The sequence below is a fragment of the Mesoplodon densirostris genome, chromosome 16 (genome assembly GCF_025265405.1).
Source record: "Mesoplodon densirostris isolate mMesDen1 chromosome 16, mMesDen1 primary haplotype, whole genome shotgun sequence".
NCBI classification, from domain to species: Eukaryota; Metazoa; Chordata; class Mammalia; order Artiodactyla; family Ziphiidae; genus Mesoplodon; species Mesoplodon densirostris.
Window position 1 is genome coordinate 35,881,022 of NC_082676.1, and position 15,191 is coordinate 35,896,212.

Genomic DNA, 15,191 nt, shown 5'->3' on the forward strand with positions numbered 1-15,191 from the left:
ACCCCCTCTGACCTACTCTCCAAAGCCCCTCCAGGAGCTCCTGATCCTCTCTTCTGAGTCCTGAGCAGGATGAGAAAAGATCTCAGGTCTTTATTTCTAATTCACTCAGCTTCCGGCCTCCCCATCAAATACAGGAGTCAAGCAACAGTTATTGAGTGCCACCTACCTGTGCTTCACATCCATCGACTTCCGGGATGGAAATAGGCACCATCAACGTTATTTTACAGACACAGAAACCTAGGCCTGCAAGCTTTGCTCATTTTAAGTAGATTTCGTTTCTGACTCCAAAAGCTGCCCTTCCGACCAGCTCTGAATCCTGAGCCTCATTCATCGATGAGAGAGCTGAACAAAATGAGATCTGAGGTTCTTCCCCGAGCTAACAGGCCAGGACCTATCCCTAAACAGGTCCAGAATCTAGACGCAGGAAGGGAAGCTCGGTGATGCCCCACGCACCTCCACCACCATCTTCTCAGTGCCAGAGCGGCCCCGCTTCCCCACGGAGCAGGAATGACAAGCCACAAGAGAATGCTCTAAGTGGCTCGGTGGGGAAGCAGAGGGTGGGGATGAGGACCCACCACTGCTGCGGTGACAGCCTGAATAAGAATTCCGCAATTCATCATCTAATGACTCAGCCTGGCTTTGGACCAGAGCCTCTGTGAACCCTGGGGAGGGTGACTCAGCAGCTGAGGGGGCCGGGCGCGGGAGAGCCTGTGGGTCCATGTGAGCGGTGGCTGTGGGGAGAACGGCCTGTTCTAGCTCCAGACCCCAAGGCGAAGCGTCAGCCCCTGTGGTCAGGCACATGCGTCCTCGGTTCCCAGCCATGCGGCCCTGCCTCCTCCCTCACACCTGGATCTCTCTCTCCTCTGCATTGGAGAAGTCGCAGCCCTGGAGGCGGCAAGCCCACTGCCTCTGCTCACAGCCATGGGGTCTGCAGCAAGTTGCCAGGCCACAGATTCTGCAGGCCTCTCTCCTCTTCGCTGCCCTGCTGGGGTCAGGCCACCTTCGAATAAGGGCAGCAGAGGCCACACTGTAGGGGTGGGGAAGCAGGGCTATGTCACAGGCTGGGCACACAGCTGGACAGATGTTCACTGTATCCCTCCTCATCACTGAGGTCAGGGGAAGGGGGCTCTGGGGTCTTGGTTTTGCTCCAGGGTCAACTCAGAAAATGTCTTTTCCCCATCAGAAAGGGCAGCGTCTGTTTCCTCTGCCCTGAACACTAAGTTAGGGACAGTCTCACCAGAAGAAAAGAGCCAGAGCAAGGAGAGATGGAACAGCCTCCAAATCCAGCGAGGGGCCAGGGCACCGAGGCCAGAGGTCAACGTGCAGGGCGGGTGTGCACAGACCCGCTTCTCCCCTCCAGCGCCTCCTTCCCTCCCATCTCTTGACGGCCCTGACTACTTTCTCACCTCGATTATTCATACGCAGCTCTTTCCTCACCTGCAAAACCCTTCAGGACAAGAACCTCTGATTCACACTGAATTTTCCATAACCAGGTGTTCTATAAATACCGGTGAGTGAAAAGAACGAATGAGTGAATTGGGGCTAAAATCTAGTCCCTGTCACTTATGTCAGATAGAACACCGAGAGGAGCTGGAAACATTGCTGGTGCAGGCCCGGAGGCAAAAAGGGTTCATCCCTTTTCCTTAGAAGGGAACATGAGTAAAAGTGAAGTTATCTGGAAAAAGAGATAGTAATCTCACTCCGCTGTACTTCTCCTATGTTCCATAGCACTTTAACCTTCTAACATACTATTCCATTGAATTATTTGTCCTACTTGTTGTTATAATTTGTCTTTTCTCCAAATTCTACCCCAGGTAGAATGCAAGCCCCAGGATGGGGCATTTTGCCTGTTTTGTGCACTAATACCTCCTATGCCTGCAGAATAGTGCCTGGGATACGGTAGATTTGCAGTGAATGAATGGTATCTATGGAACATTTACTTGGAGGCAGGTCCCTCTCCCCCCGCTATGCATTTACGTGTATTAAAGTCCAGGAGGTGCATAGTATTATCACCTCTGGTTTAATTATGGGGACAGTGAGGTTAGAAGGTTATGTGACATGAACAGGCTCACCACAAGCTGGGCAGAGGCCACCGCCAGCCGCGGCCGGCCTGGAGCTAACTCTCCAGAGCTCCCTGGCGAGGAGATGCGCACGAAGCCTTCCCAGCAGCCCCACCCCAGTCCAGCTTTCCTGGGTGAGGCTTGCTTTCTTTTTTTAAAGATGTTTTTTGTTTGTTTTTGGTGTGGACCATTTTGAAAGTCTGTATTGAATTTGTTACAATATTGCTTCTGTTTTATGTTTTGGTTTTTTGGCCACAAGGCCTGTGGGATCTTAGCTACCAGACCAGGGATGGAACCCACACCCGCTGCATTGGAAGGCGAAGTCTTAACCACTGCACGACCAGGGAAGTCCCCAAGGCCTTTTTTCTTTCTCTCCCTTCCCACCAACTTCCCACACGACCCCACTCTACCCGCCAAATGTTAGCTCTGCCCCAAAGTACAGCTTCTTGTCAGTTGGAAAGACTTCTCCTGGCAGGAGAACCACGGAGACATGGGAGCAGAGTGCGGGCCGGGGAGCCTGGGCCTGGCTCTCCCTGCCCGGGCCCTGCTCCCCCCCACCTCCCTCCCCCCACCCCACAGACTTCGTGGGAGGCTCCCAGGCCCAAGCTGAGGGCAGGAAGAACTCCCCACATCACTCTTGGCGTTTCTTGCTGCTGGGAGCTGAGCTAGAACCTAAGGAGGTCCCTGCCCACCTCAAGACGCGAGGCTCCAGACGCTGTCTCCTCTCCAGACCAGCCCTGCAGGGCCCAGGCGGGGAGAACCAGGCCCCCTTACCTTCTGCCTTGCTCCCCAGTTCCCTTCTTGGCTCCCGTGCCTCCGTGGTTCTCTCGCCAGGAAAAGTCTTTCCAGCCAAAGAGAATGTACACTTTGGGGCAGAGGTGTCTCTTGGGGGTGGAATGGGGTCGTGTGGGAAGTTGGCGGGAAGGGAGCTATAAAGAAAAACATCACCCAGGAAAGATGAACTGGGCTGTGGCTCTCGGAAAGGCCTTGTGCGCATCACCTCGCCAGGGAGTGCTGGAGAGTTAGCTCCAGGCTGGCCGCGGCTGGCATTGGCCTCTGCCTAACCACTTGCTCCTGTGTGATCCCTGGAGAAAAGAATAGAGACCCAAGAACACCAGGAAGCAGGGAGAAGGCTGCAGAGACTTGAAGACACACACATCCAAGATCAGGGAGACACGACACCATATATCTCCATCCGAGGCCTCGGGGAGGCAGCAGGAGAGGAAGAGAAGGATGCTGGGGTGTCTGAGCATCATCTGGAAGTGGTCCATCGGGGAGGCGGAAGCTGAATTGGGGTTTGTCTTCGAGAATCTGTGTCCAGATGTCGAGAAGCAGTGTTACACCCTACGTATGGGTTTGTGGGTTGTGGCCAGGGCCAGGCATCTTTGCTGGTGTTTAGATGAGGTGTATCTCTATGCTCTGCAAAGCGCACAGGGGTGAGGGACTTGCTGTCAGGGTGTTCCCAGGCAGGGCACCGTGCCAACTTTTGCCTCATTAAAGAATCAAGACTGGAATTTCCCTGAAGCTCATTTCCTACCACTTACTACTTAGAGGAGGACCAGAGCTGCTGTATCTGTCCTCCGAGGGCAGATGCTGGGTGTGGGCGGGGAGCAGGGCCCTCCAGGAGTGCCTCCGTGCCCCGTCCGCCTCTCCAGCCAGAGGCCCGTCTCCTAACACAGAAGCACATGTGCCTTCCCTCTTGGATTCTTCCTCCCTCTCCTTCAAGAAAGGGAGTCACAGGGAAGAGATCCACATTCAGTCCCAGCTCCACCACTCCCTAAGCAGGTGACCTGTGCAGAGGTTCCTTCACCTCTCTGAGCCTCTGTTCCTCATCTGTAAAAAAGATGCAGTAAGACAGCACAGGGGTTCCCAGATGAATAAACAAGATGAAGAACACAAGCACACTCAGTGCCTGGCACATGGAGATGTTCGGTCCATGGCCACCCATTCACTCCTCCCCTCACCCAGCCCTTGGGACCACAGGCCTTCTCTCCATCCTTTTAGAGGCAAAACACCCCAGGCACCCATCACTCACTCCACCATGCAGCAGGCATTTATTGGACCTTGCCTCTAAATAACCAATGCAAACAGCAAGTGCAAAAATGTCCAGGTGGAACTTCCCTGGTGGTGCAGTGGTTAAGAATTCGCCTGCCAACGCAGGGGACGCAGATTCGATCCCTGGCCTGGGAAGATCCCACATGCCTCAGAGCAACTAAGCCTGTGCGCCACAACTACGGAGGCTGCACTCTAGAGCCTACGAGCCACGACTACTGAGCCTGCACACCACAACTGCTGAAGCCTGCGCACCTAGAGCCCATGCTCTGCAACAAGAGAAGCCACCGCAATGAGAAGCCCACGCTGGTGCAACTAGAGAAGGCCTGCACGCAACAATGAAGACACAACACAGCCAAAACCAAAATAAATTAATTTCAAAAAAAAGTGTCCAGGGAAGACACGGCTGGGGTGGAAGGTGGCCGGTCTCCCAGACAAGGCAGCTTTATCATGGTGCTTCATCACAGCCCAGCACCTCCTTCTCAGTTACATGTGCACACCTTGGACAAAATCTCAGGTCCAATTAACATGAACCGGACGCACAGAGAATAGCTTACAGACCCCAAATGCTGGCTTGTTAACTTACAAACAGAGTCACATCCCCAGGCACCTGGACACATCTCTCCTGGGGGCCTCGGAATGTGGCTTTAGTGTGGAATCAGAACAAAGTCGGGACATTGGATGATATTAATGGCAGGATGGTTGTCTGAGGCATCCTCTGCACCTCCAGATACACCCATCTTGGTCCTAGCCACTGACATTTGTGGGACGGGACACCAAATGTCCGGCACAGCCTGGAGGCCCAGCACCAAGTTGGGTCTCCTTGGATCCCCCTTTATGATGAAGAGGAACTTTCCCCTCGTCTTGGCATTTTCCCTCAGGCAGAAGACAATGCAGTTACTTCGCTCAAATGCAATCACAATCTTATCTGCTCCTCTATGTCTCCTTAATTGGATTTGGGATATTCACAGACAGACAGTCTCCTAGGTAATTTCTACAGAGCGCTAATATCCTCTCCTAAACTGAGTTTCTTCCTAATTGAATTCTCAGAAGGCGATGTTAACTTCAAGGTACTTGGCTGTCAGGCCCAGGTCCCGCCCACATGGGGCAGTATTAAGGGACACAGGAAGAAAGTTTACCCCCAAACATTTCCTACCTCTAAACGATGTACAAATCCAGTAGGGAAAACAAAACAAACACATGTAATGCAGTCGACGAATAATCCAGTGCTGAATGTGTGATTGTGTGGGTCTGATCATAAACGGGATCAAGTTCAAAGGACAGACAGCTTAGGATGGCCTGGAGGAGGCCGGGAAGGCTTTGGGGAAGAGGCAGAAGCTAAGGCATCTTGGGAGGCTCTGTGGACAGCTGACTTACATAAGAAAAGCAGGGGAGGTGGAACATTCCAAAGGCAAAAAATGGGTGGGAAAAATGGAAATCAGATGGTCCAGATGGAAGGGGGACAGATGTGACCAATTCACATCCTGCCCCTGTGATGAATGGCTTCCCGGTTCCCTCTTTCACCCCCACTGCTCCTGTTCCTCTTCCCCGTCCATGAGCTGGGCTTGCGGAGAAAGTCAGGGAGGCCCATCTCCCCCACCCTCCCCAACATACACAAACACACGCGTGTCCAGATGCAGAAGAACTAACGGTCTACTGGACAGGAAAGCCCTGTCAGAGTGCAGGGAACCTCCACCCCAGGCCAGGAGGGACAGCCCTGGGCCTTCCACCTGCTGCACTGATCACAGCCTGATTCAGCCTGAAAACCAGCCCCAGGTGTTAGACACAACATGACCTCTTCCCCTTTCCTGCCAGCCCCTTGGGATTCTCAGAAGTGGTAACAGGGAGTTCCCGAGTCAGGGGCTTTCCATCTGGGCTCTGCTGCTGGCTCCCACCTCCACCCCCATTTCCCTGAGTAAGCTACCAGCACAGGCAGACAAGGGCAGGATGGAGTTTGCCATGCCATTTCCAGAAAGAGGGAGGACTGGAGGAGAAACCCCCACAGAGCCCCATTCTGGTGGTTTAGGTTCAGGACCAGACCCTTGAGACATCCAGAGCAGAGTGGTTTCCATTAGTGCTAGTCTAAAGCAGGAGCTCAGAATGAGAAGGGTTGACCCCCAATTTCCTGGTGTCCCCTCTGAAGGAGCTAGACCCTGGAAACAAGACAACAGCCCCTCTGCTTCCCCAGACAGCCTGATCCTTAGACAGAACTGGCCAGTGTGGAGCTGAGGACTCAGGAGGGCGAGGTCTCTGCCTGCAAGGCCCACGGCTCCTGCCAACCCTGGCATGACTGAGGCTGTCTGCGTCTGGGACCAGCCTCACAGAATGGTGAGCTGGCAGGCTGGGCTGCACCCTGGGAAAGAGGGAGTGGGCCCCAGGGAGCCAGTTGTTGGTCTAGGCTGTGAATAACAGAGGCCTCATCAGCACCCCAGAACCACGGGGCAGAAGCACCCAGCACAGGGACTGACTAAGAGAGCAGGTCCGGGCCGGTGGACGATGACAGGGGAGTTGGGAGGCTCTGTCAGGCTACACACACACACAGACACACACACAGACACACACACACACACACACACACGAGCAAATCTCCCGGCCTGCTCTTTGGGTTCCTTCATTTCCAGGCCCTTCTACCCACACAACTCTCTGCTTCTCCAGGCTGACTCATCCTCCCTGCATGTCCCTTTGCCCTATCCCAAAGGTTGGGGCCCTGGACTTCTCCCCACCTGCCCCAGGCCATGGCTGTATGCCTGATTTTATGTGTCACTCAAGAGGCACTTGGCCCAACCTTCCTTGGAACTGCTTATCTTTAGAAATGCCTGTCTTTCTCAGGAACCAGAGCCCTGAGTCCCTCCAGGGCTGGAGCCATATCTCCAGCCCCAGCACTTTTATATGCCCAGCAGGCAGAAAACACACTGAAAGCAGCTCTGCAGGAATGCCAGCAGATGACAATTATGATAGTGACCTTCATTCTTCACAGGCCATGCCCCACAGGGAGCCTTCCTGAGCAGTTCACAGCGTGGCTCTTTCAAGGCATTCGAGGCACGTTCTGGCTCCTCCAGCCCTGAACCAGCTTCTCATCTCCCCTCTCCCTCTCCACTCATCTCAGAGTTGAGCCTGAAGTACAAGGTCAGCAGAAAACCAGCTCACAGACATGAACAGGGCAGGAAAAGTGCTCACGGAGCAACTGGGTCAAAGTTCAGCACACCCATCCTCCTCCCCAGCTCACCGCCAGAGGCTGCAGCTCCCTGTCGCCAGGTGACCCAGCCTCCAGGCCTAGGGGAACACTGACCAGCTGTCAGGTAGACTCCTTCAAGTGTGATAAGGGGGCTCTGCCTCCAACAGCCTCCCCAGGGCAGCAAGTGCCTGACATTTCACATCACTGGCTCATGGGGTCTAAGGTCATAGTCTCAATCCTAGAAGCACCCAAAGAGCTAGTAGAAACAAAACAAACCCCAGTATCCCAGGATTCCAGTTCAAGATTCCAATCATCAGGGGTGAGTCTGGGTCTCAGGACTTTTCAAAAGCTCTTGGCGGGGGTGGGGGATGAATTTGGAGATCGGGATTGAAACATACACACTACTATATATACAATAAATAACTAATAAGAATCTGCCGTACAGCACAGGGGACTCTACTCAATTCTCTGTAATGACCTATATGGGAAAAGAAGCTTAAAAAAAAAAAAGAGTGGATATATGTATATGTATAACTGATTCACTTTGCTGTACACCTGAAATTAACACAACATTGTAAATCAACTATACTTCAATCAAAATTAAAAAAAAAATTAAAACAAAACAAATGCTCCTGGGTGAGCCTCAGGTGCAGTGGGGGGCTGAGAACCACTGGATCAAGGCACAGAATGTCATAATTCCAAAGTGAGTGTGACTCGGGAGGGTTTAAAAGAGTGAATCCTTAAGACCTGAGTTGGAATCAGTTCCTTGCTGGGCAGCAGATCTGGGGGGCTGCAGGGAGGGGAGAGGGGATGAGACCAGGGTCAGAAGAGTTCTGAAGGAAAGAGTCAAGGGTGGTGGGAAGGGGGCAGTGGGACATGCAGTGAGGGAGGGGCATGGACCCGTCCTGGGTAGGGAGGTTAAGGGGGACAGCTGTGCAGGGGACAGCTATGTGAACAGGTGAGGCACTGAAAAACAGAATGGAGTTAAGAGCTGAGGGCTCTGGAGCCAGCTCCTCTCATTAGCTGAGTGAGCTTGAGCAAGAAATCTGACTCCTTTCTGTGTCGGTTTCCTCATCTGTAGAATGGGGACATCGCCACTCCCCAACTCTGAGCCACAGGAGAACGAACTAAGGTGATGAGTACCAAAGAGGGCCTGGCAGATGGCAACCACTCAGCATACCTTAACCATCATTACTGCTGTAGTTTGGGGAAGAGAGCAACTCCTAAAACCCTAAAGAAAAGGCATGCAGACCCCAACACCTTAGAAAAGAATGGATTTGCAGATCAAAAGCTGCCTCAACACACTAACAGGGGCAGTCACAAATCCAGGCTGCCTGGCATGAGTTTTCAGAGGCTCAGAATCCATCCTTCCTCCAGGCTTACCAGCATGGGAGTCTGGGAGGCTAGGGGCCCTGCAGCCCTGAATGGGGATTGCTTTTCCCTGTCCCTTTCGGATGTAGGCTTCTTCTCTAGCTCTGGGATTTGCCACATTCTTGCTCTTCTAAAGGTCCTGAAAGAGGACGGAACTTTCCCCTCTGGTATTGCACACAGTGGGGGACCCCGGGCAGGCCTCCACCCTGTTCCGGCCATGACCTCATTCATCTCTAATGAAGTTTCTGCAGGTTCCAGCTTCTGCAAATCCTGCCCTAGAACCTAGAATTGTCTTACTTTATTTCCAGCAGCCAACTGGCCATTCGGGGGCTGTGATGGTCCCAGCATAGATGGGCTTCTTTACCAGATGCTCCTTTGGTTCTCCCGGGGTCCGCCTGACCTTGGCAGGGGACCCTGTTTTCCCCCCCTAGGAGCTCATCTGCCTAAGAAGGCCAGCAAAGGGGGCAGGGACCATTTCTCCCAGTCACTACAAAGCGGGACTCAGACGTCCAGCCTTCCACTCCAGCGCCCATACCTGGAAGCCAGTTCACGCTGGGGCATCCCCAGGGTTGTTTACCTGATTGGAGCAGGAAGGCCCAGTCCCTTTCCTTTCCCCCTTGTTCCCTGGAAGGTGACTCTGTCCCTTGTGCATTGTTTTCTTTCCGGTGGAATTTCTGCTCTTGAAGACTCAGCGTTCTGCGTTCCTCCCACCGCAGCCGTTCCTCACATCCTGGTTTCCTCCTGTCCAGACAGCGCTGGCCATCGGCCAGGACCTCGGCCATTCATGGAGAGGACAAGGGCTGAGGACAGCAAAGGGTGGAGGCAGGAAGTGGGAAGCTGATCATTCCTCCTTCATTGGAATCTCAGGCCTCTTCTGCAGGGCCTGCAGTGGTCCTCCATGGGCAGTGTGTCAACAGTGGGTGGCATGTCCACTATGGGCGGTGTGTCCACCATGGGTGGTGTGTCCACCGTGGGTGGCGTGTCCACTGTGGGTGGCATGTCCACCGTGGGTGGTGTGTCCACCATGGGCTGTGTGTCCACCGTGGGCGGTGTGTCCACTATGGGTGGTGTGTCCACCATGGGCAGTGTGTCCACTGTGGTTGGCGTGTCCACTGTGGGTGGCATGTCCACAGTGGGTGGTGTGTCCACTGTGGGTGGCATGTCCACTGTGGGCAGCATATCCACCATGGGCGGTGTGTCCACAGTGGGTGATGTGTCCACCATGAGCAGGCAACCCCTCCCCCCTGCAGTGGGCAGTGAGGCCCAGAGAGCAAGCCTGGGGTGGACACATGGGGAGGTTCTACACGGATGGGGACAGACCTTGGACTTCCCGCTCCCAAATTAGTTCCTCCCTGGATTGGGTACAAGGCCCGCCTGGCACTCAGGCAGGCAGGGAGCCCAGACGGTCAGGCCAAGATTGAGGCTAATCTCCAGTGTGGTCTCAGGACAGGGGTTAGGGATGGGCGCGGCGGGGTGGCAGGCAGTACTGCCCAACTTGTGCCAACTCGCCTGCCCATGGCACTTCCTGTGGGGTTGTGGAAGGTGGGGAGACGGGGTGGCTCATGCTTCCCCTCTCCTGACCTGGACCCTAGCCCACAGGCCAGTTCCAGGAAAGAGCCCAGGTCTGATTCCTGGGTGTTAAATGCAGCCCAGGTCAACCTGCTCTTCCAGCCATGAAGCAGAAGGGGCCCCAGACCTTTGTCAGGTCTGGGCTACCTCACGCCTGCCACCTCAGCTCCCCTCACTCCAGCAGCCCAGCCCTTCCTCCACCCCTGTCTCCCCAGGCAGAGCTGCGATGTGAATGACAGTTATGCATTTGCCTGAATCAGCCTTTAATCACACAGCCCTGTTAGTTCCTGACACTGATGGGAGTGGGGGGCACAGCAAGGCACCACCAGGCAAGGGACTCAGGACAAAGCCATGTTATAATTCTGGGTCCTGGGAATAGGAGGGACAGCAGGCATTGCCAGCTCTGAGCATCTGCTTTAGATTGAATTTCTTAACTTGGTAATGATGTCTTTTTCAAGCATCTGCGGGAAGCCTGGTCCAGTGCCAGACATGGGCCTTCCTTGCCCCAGTGCCCCGGCCCCACCTGCTGAATTTCTGGGGTTCCTTACCTGAGGACCTGATTAGCTAATCCCTTCTATCACAGGAGACTTGGTCTCTACCCTCTACACTCAGGAAACCAATGGGCTCAAGAGAGGACACACACACACACAGACACACACACACACAGACACACACACATTTTTTAAAGTCAGCTGAAGGCTACTGATTGCTTTCTTCCTATGGATAGATAGATACACTTGGTCATTTCATTCAAGCCATCTTTTGAAACCCTAACAAGATAGTTATGGAAGTGGCATCATTCTCCCCATTTTGCAGAAGAGAAAAGTAAGGCTGTGGGGATTAAAAAAGTTACCCAGAGTCTCCTGCTAATCCTCAGGCCACATCTGCCTCCTTCTACAGAAGACATCTTGTTCATGCCCATGGTGTCTGTCTATAGAGACTGAAGCATTAGGAAGGGAAAATGATTTGCTCATGACCATGTGGATAACTGGAGCCAGAATGTCTGGTCACAGTGATGACCACCGGAGAATCCTGACATGTTGAGAGCAAACACATGTGGCTCAGTAAGCAGGTCTGATTGAATACAGTCTTCCCTTGGTATCTGCAGATTGGTTCCAGAACCCCCGCAGGTACCCAAATCCACAAATACTCTAGACCCTTATATAAAATGGTATAGTATACTCTGTCCTCCGTATTCGCAGGTTCTGTAGCCACAAGTCCTGCATCGGGGGATTCAACCGACTGAGGATATGATAGATTGGTTGCATCCACGGGTTCGAACCCGCAGATACGGAGGGCTGACAAGAAGGGAAAGGGAACCTTCTGGTGGTGGGTCTCCTTGGGATGCCTTTCCTAATCAGGGTGGGGTCTCTGAGGTCAGGAAGAGGCAGCCATGGGAATCCTGGAGAGAAAAAGCAGGTCTCCGAGGATGACAAGGATGACGTAAGGGACAGGAGCAGTTGCAAGGAAGAGCTGGGTGCTCTGGAGAAGGGAGTGGGCCCAGGAAGCCAGGAATCAGGAGGTGGGTGTGGCCGGAGTCGGGGAAAGTGTTTCTATGTGGCCTCCAGCCTGCAGGGGGTAGAGGGTGCTGCTTAGGACAGCGACTGCGGTGCAGTCTCTGAAGGCATCTCTGAATGTCACATCAAACTCATCCCAGAAGAGATTCAGAGAAGCTCCTTTATGAACAACTGAGCTGGAGGATGAGGGGAAGGCAGCCGTCCTGTGACTCCCCTGATCAAGCTGAGGTCCTCCTGTTCCCTTTCCTTCACACACTGCACTCCTCTCCCAGGCCCTTTCAGCCGCCACACGACGTGGAGGGGCATAGGAAGAGTTCTGGGCCCCCCGAGGATCCAAGCAAGCCAGCAAGACAGGCACCAACTGCCTTCCTGCTCACCAAGCCAGCTGAGGCAGCCCGGGGTGACTCAGATAAACAGACATGCAGAGAAGGCCTGCTTCCATATGGCGAGGAAGTAAGAGGGAAGGAATAGTCAGTGACTCGGGATGTCCCTGGCTCCCCACTGGCAAATTCCATCTGTGCTGCATCACCAGGCTGCTTCGTTCCTGGGACCTCTGCCACCCACAAGCTCCCCACTGACCCAGGGTCACCACCGCCATCAGGAGGTTCCCCTTCCCTTCTTGTCAGCCCTCCGTATCTGCGAGTTCGAACCCGTGGATGTTTATCTGGGCGTTTGCCCAGCTCAGTAAACTGGTTGCATCCAGAGCCAGGATGTAGACTAGAGCAGGAGCCTCTACTTCAAGAACGTGGGAAGAAGCTGCAGTAAGAGCAGACCTAGAACACGAAAGCCCATGAAGAGAGCAAGACGGAGCTGGGCTGCCTCAGGCAGAAAGGATTGCTGCCCAGAGATGGAGACAGGCGGAGAGAGGATGGAAGCATGTTCTCCCCTCCCTGTCCTGGGATCTGTGACCTGTTCCCCCGCTCCCCCGCCCCATCCATGCTGCCCTCTGCTTCTCCCTTGCAACCCAGCATCAGTATCTCTTCCTCCGGGAAGACTTCCCTCCACATTTGGGCCTACACCCCGATCGCCCGAGTCTTACAACTTTGTATACAGAGTTTGACAGATGGTTTCAATCTAATCATTGCATGATGTTAATCTTCTGTCCCAGGACATGTGTCTGTGCCTTCAGAGAAGGGAGAAGCTTATGCTTCTCTGAATCACACCATCGGGCGTTGATTGTCAATAACCATTTGGCCATTTGGGGGAAGATTCACGCAACAGCCAGGGTAAAATGAAAGAAGATGTGTCCAGAGAAAGTGATAAAGGGAGATGCAGGAACGCTGGGAATGAGGAACAAGTTCTGGTAAACAGGAAAGTAGTGAATCAGAGTTAGACAACCTATGTACGTGGAGAGAGAAGTGGAGGCAGGGTTAGGATCTGACTGGGGTAGACCTGGTGGGAGTGGGAGGCTCCCAGGCCTGCACTACTTCATTCTGGCTGCCACCGGCAGGCTCTGCGGTCACACCAACCCCAGAAGTCACACATGCCATCTGCCCCATACTTCCCCCTGTGGCCACACTGGGCCCCTTTCTCTCCCTCTGCCTCCTTCTCCCAAGAGAACAGGCTCTTTCTTGCCTGGGGGCTGTGAGGGGTCTCTGGTGCTCACTGAACACTGACATTATGAGAGGCCACCCCCAAGGGAATACTGGCCCCCAACGCCCCTCCGAGAAATAAGGATAAATAAGACATGGCGATGGACACAGTAAAGTGAAGGATAAGCACAGAAATGACTGTAAGAGAAGGGGATGTTTGTAAAAGAGGTTCAACTGTTAGAGGGTGTTATAGGGGAATCAACAAGACGTAGGGGATGTGGGTGGCAGAGAAGGGGACAAAAGGGCCAAGACCAGAAGAGTAGGTCACACTCTACTCCACTTTCACCTGCTGATAAAACAAGCCTCCGTCCTTCCTGGTATGCTGGAGGGTTCAAGACACGTGTCAAATGTCAGTGGCTCCACATGTGACCCCACACCTCAGAGAGGAAAACCTTCCCAGGATCTAAAGTCTGCGAAGTCGGCCAGCGGGAGCATGTCAGGATCAGAGTGAAATCAAGAGGATCTGGCTTGAAATGGACAGAGGGGCTGGCAACCATTCTCTTGGGTGACCAGCCAGTCCGCTTCCCAAGGCATTTCATCCACTCTGCTAATCACCGAGAGACATCAAAATATATAACAAGGCGCTTGCCTTATGTCAAAATTAACAGCTCAAGTTGTCTGGGTTCCTGTCCTGGTTCTGCCCCAACCGAGAATGGCTGCCACTTAGTGAGAGCCTGGAATATGCCAGACGCTTACAATATTTCATTTAATCCTCACAAAAACCCTGAAGGGTGGGAATGAGTGTCCATCTACATACCTACCTCACATACAAAAACTGAGACCCACAAAGTTTGGTTTTGCCCAAAGACACATAAGTAGCTAAGTGTCAGAGCCCTGACCAGGCCGGCTCAATGCGCGCTGTTCTCCCATTTAGGGTATGTCGCTGTGTGTTTTCAAGCACATCCCATGGCCTTTCTGGGCCTCAGGTCTCTTACCTGAAAATTCAAAGGACCGGACCAGATGGTTCTTAGAGCCCTCCTGCTCTGAAACTCTATGACATGATTGGAGAAAAAAGCATCCCACGTTGGGGGATGCAGGTTTTACTGTTACGGGAATTTAAGGCGAGATGGCTGGAGGTGGCGGCTGGAGAAGGCGTAAAGGAGAGGGGCTTATGGTGGCAGATTAGGGGGAAGTCAGCCTCGGCGGCAGGGTGAGGAGGGACTTTGGACAGGCCGAGGTGGCCCATGTCTGTCGGGCTGTCCCAGGGCTGTGATCTTCAATGAGAAGAAGCTGGCACAGAGCCCAGGCCTCGGCTCACTCCTACAAGATGGGGCCGAGAGCCCAGCCCAAACACAGGCTATTTTGGGCGTTGTATTCTTTGGAAAGCCACCAGGCCAGAAATAGCGCTGTGAGTTAGTAGGACTCCGGCCTTCTGCCACCTCCGGCTCTCCCAGTGGAATTACCAAGAATCAGGAGGCCGGCTCTTAGCATTCCAGGGAGCCTGTGTAACTGATAGGAGGCAGCCTCTCCTCCCCACAGGAAGGCCTGGAGCCGAGCATTTGACTGTAAAAGGGAATCTGCACAAGGAGAGGAGAGGGAAAGAGGGATTGAGTCACGGAGAGCAGAAGAGAGAGAGGGGGAAAACGGGGAGAGAGCTCACATGGCTGGGACTAGAGGACACGGGCGGGAAGGGATGGAGATTCCCAGTGGATGGAGGGATGAGTAGAAGAGATAAGAAGAGGAGTCTAGGAGGGAGAAAAGGAAAGAGAAAAAGAGGGTGGGTACCTGGGGCTTGGAGAGCTAAGGGGAAGCAAAGAGGAAGAGCAGAGAGCAAGAGGGCAACTGGAGGGCAGGAGGTAAAGCGTTGGAGGGAAGACCAGCATAGCTGAGGCCCCAGTGGAACCAGGGCTACTGG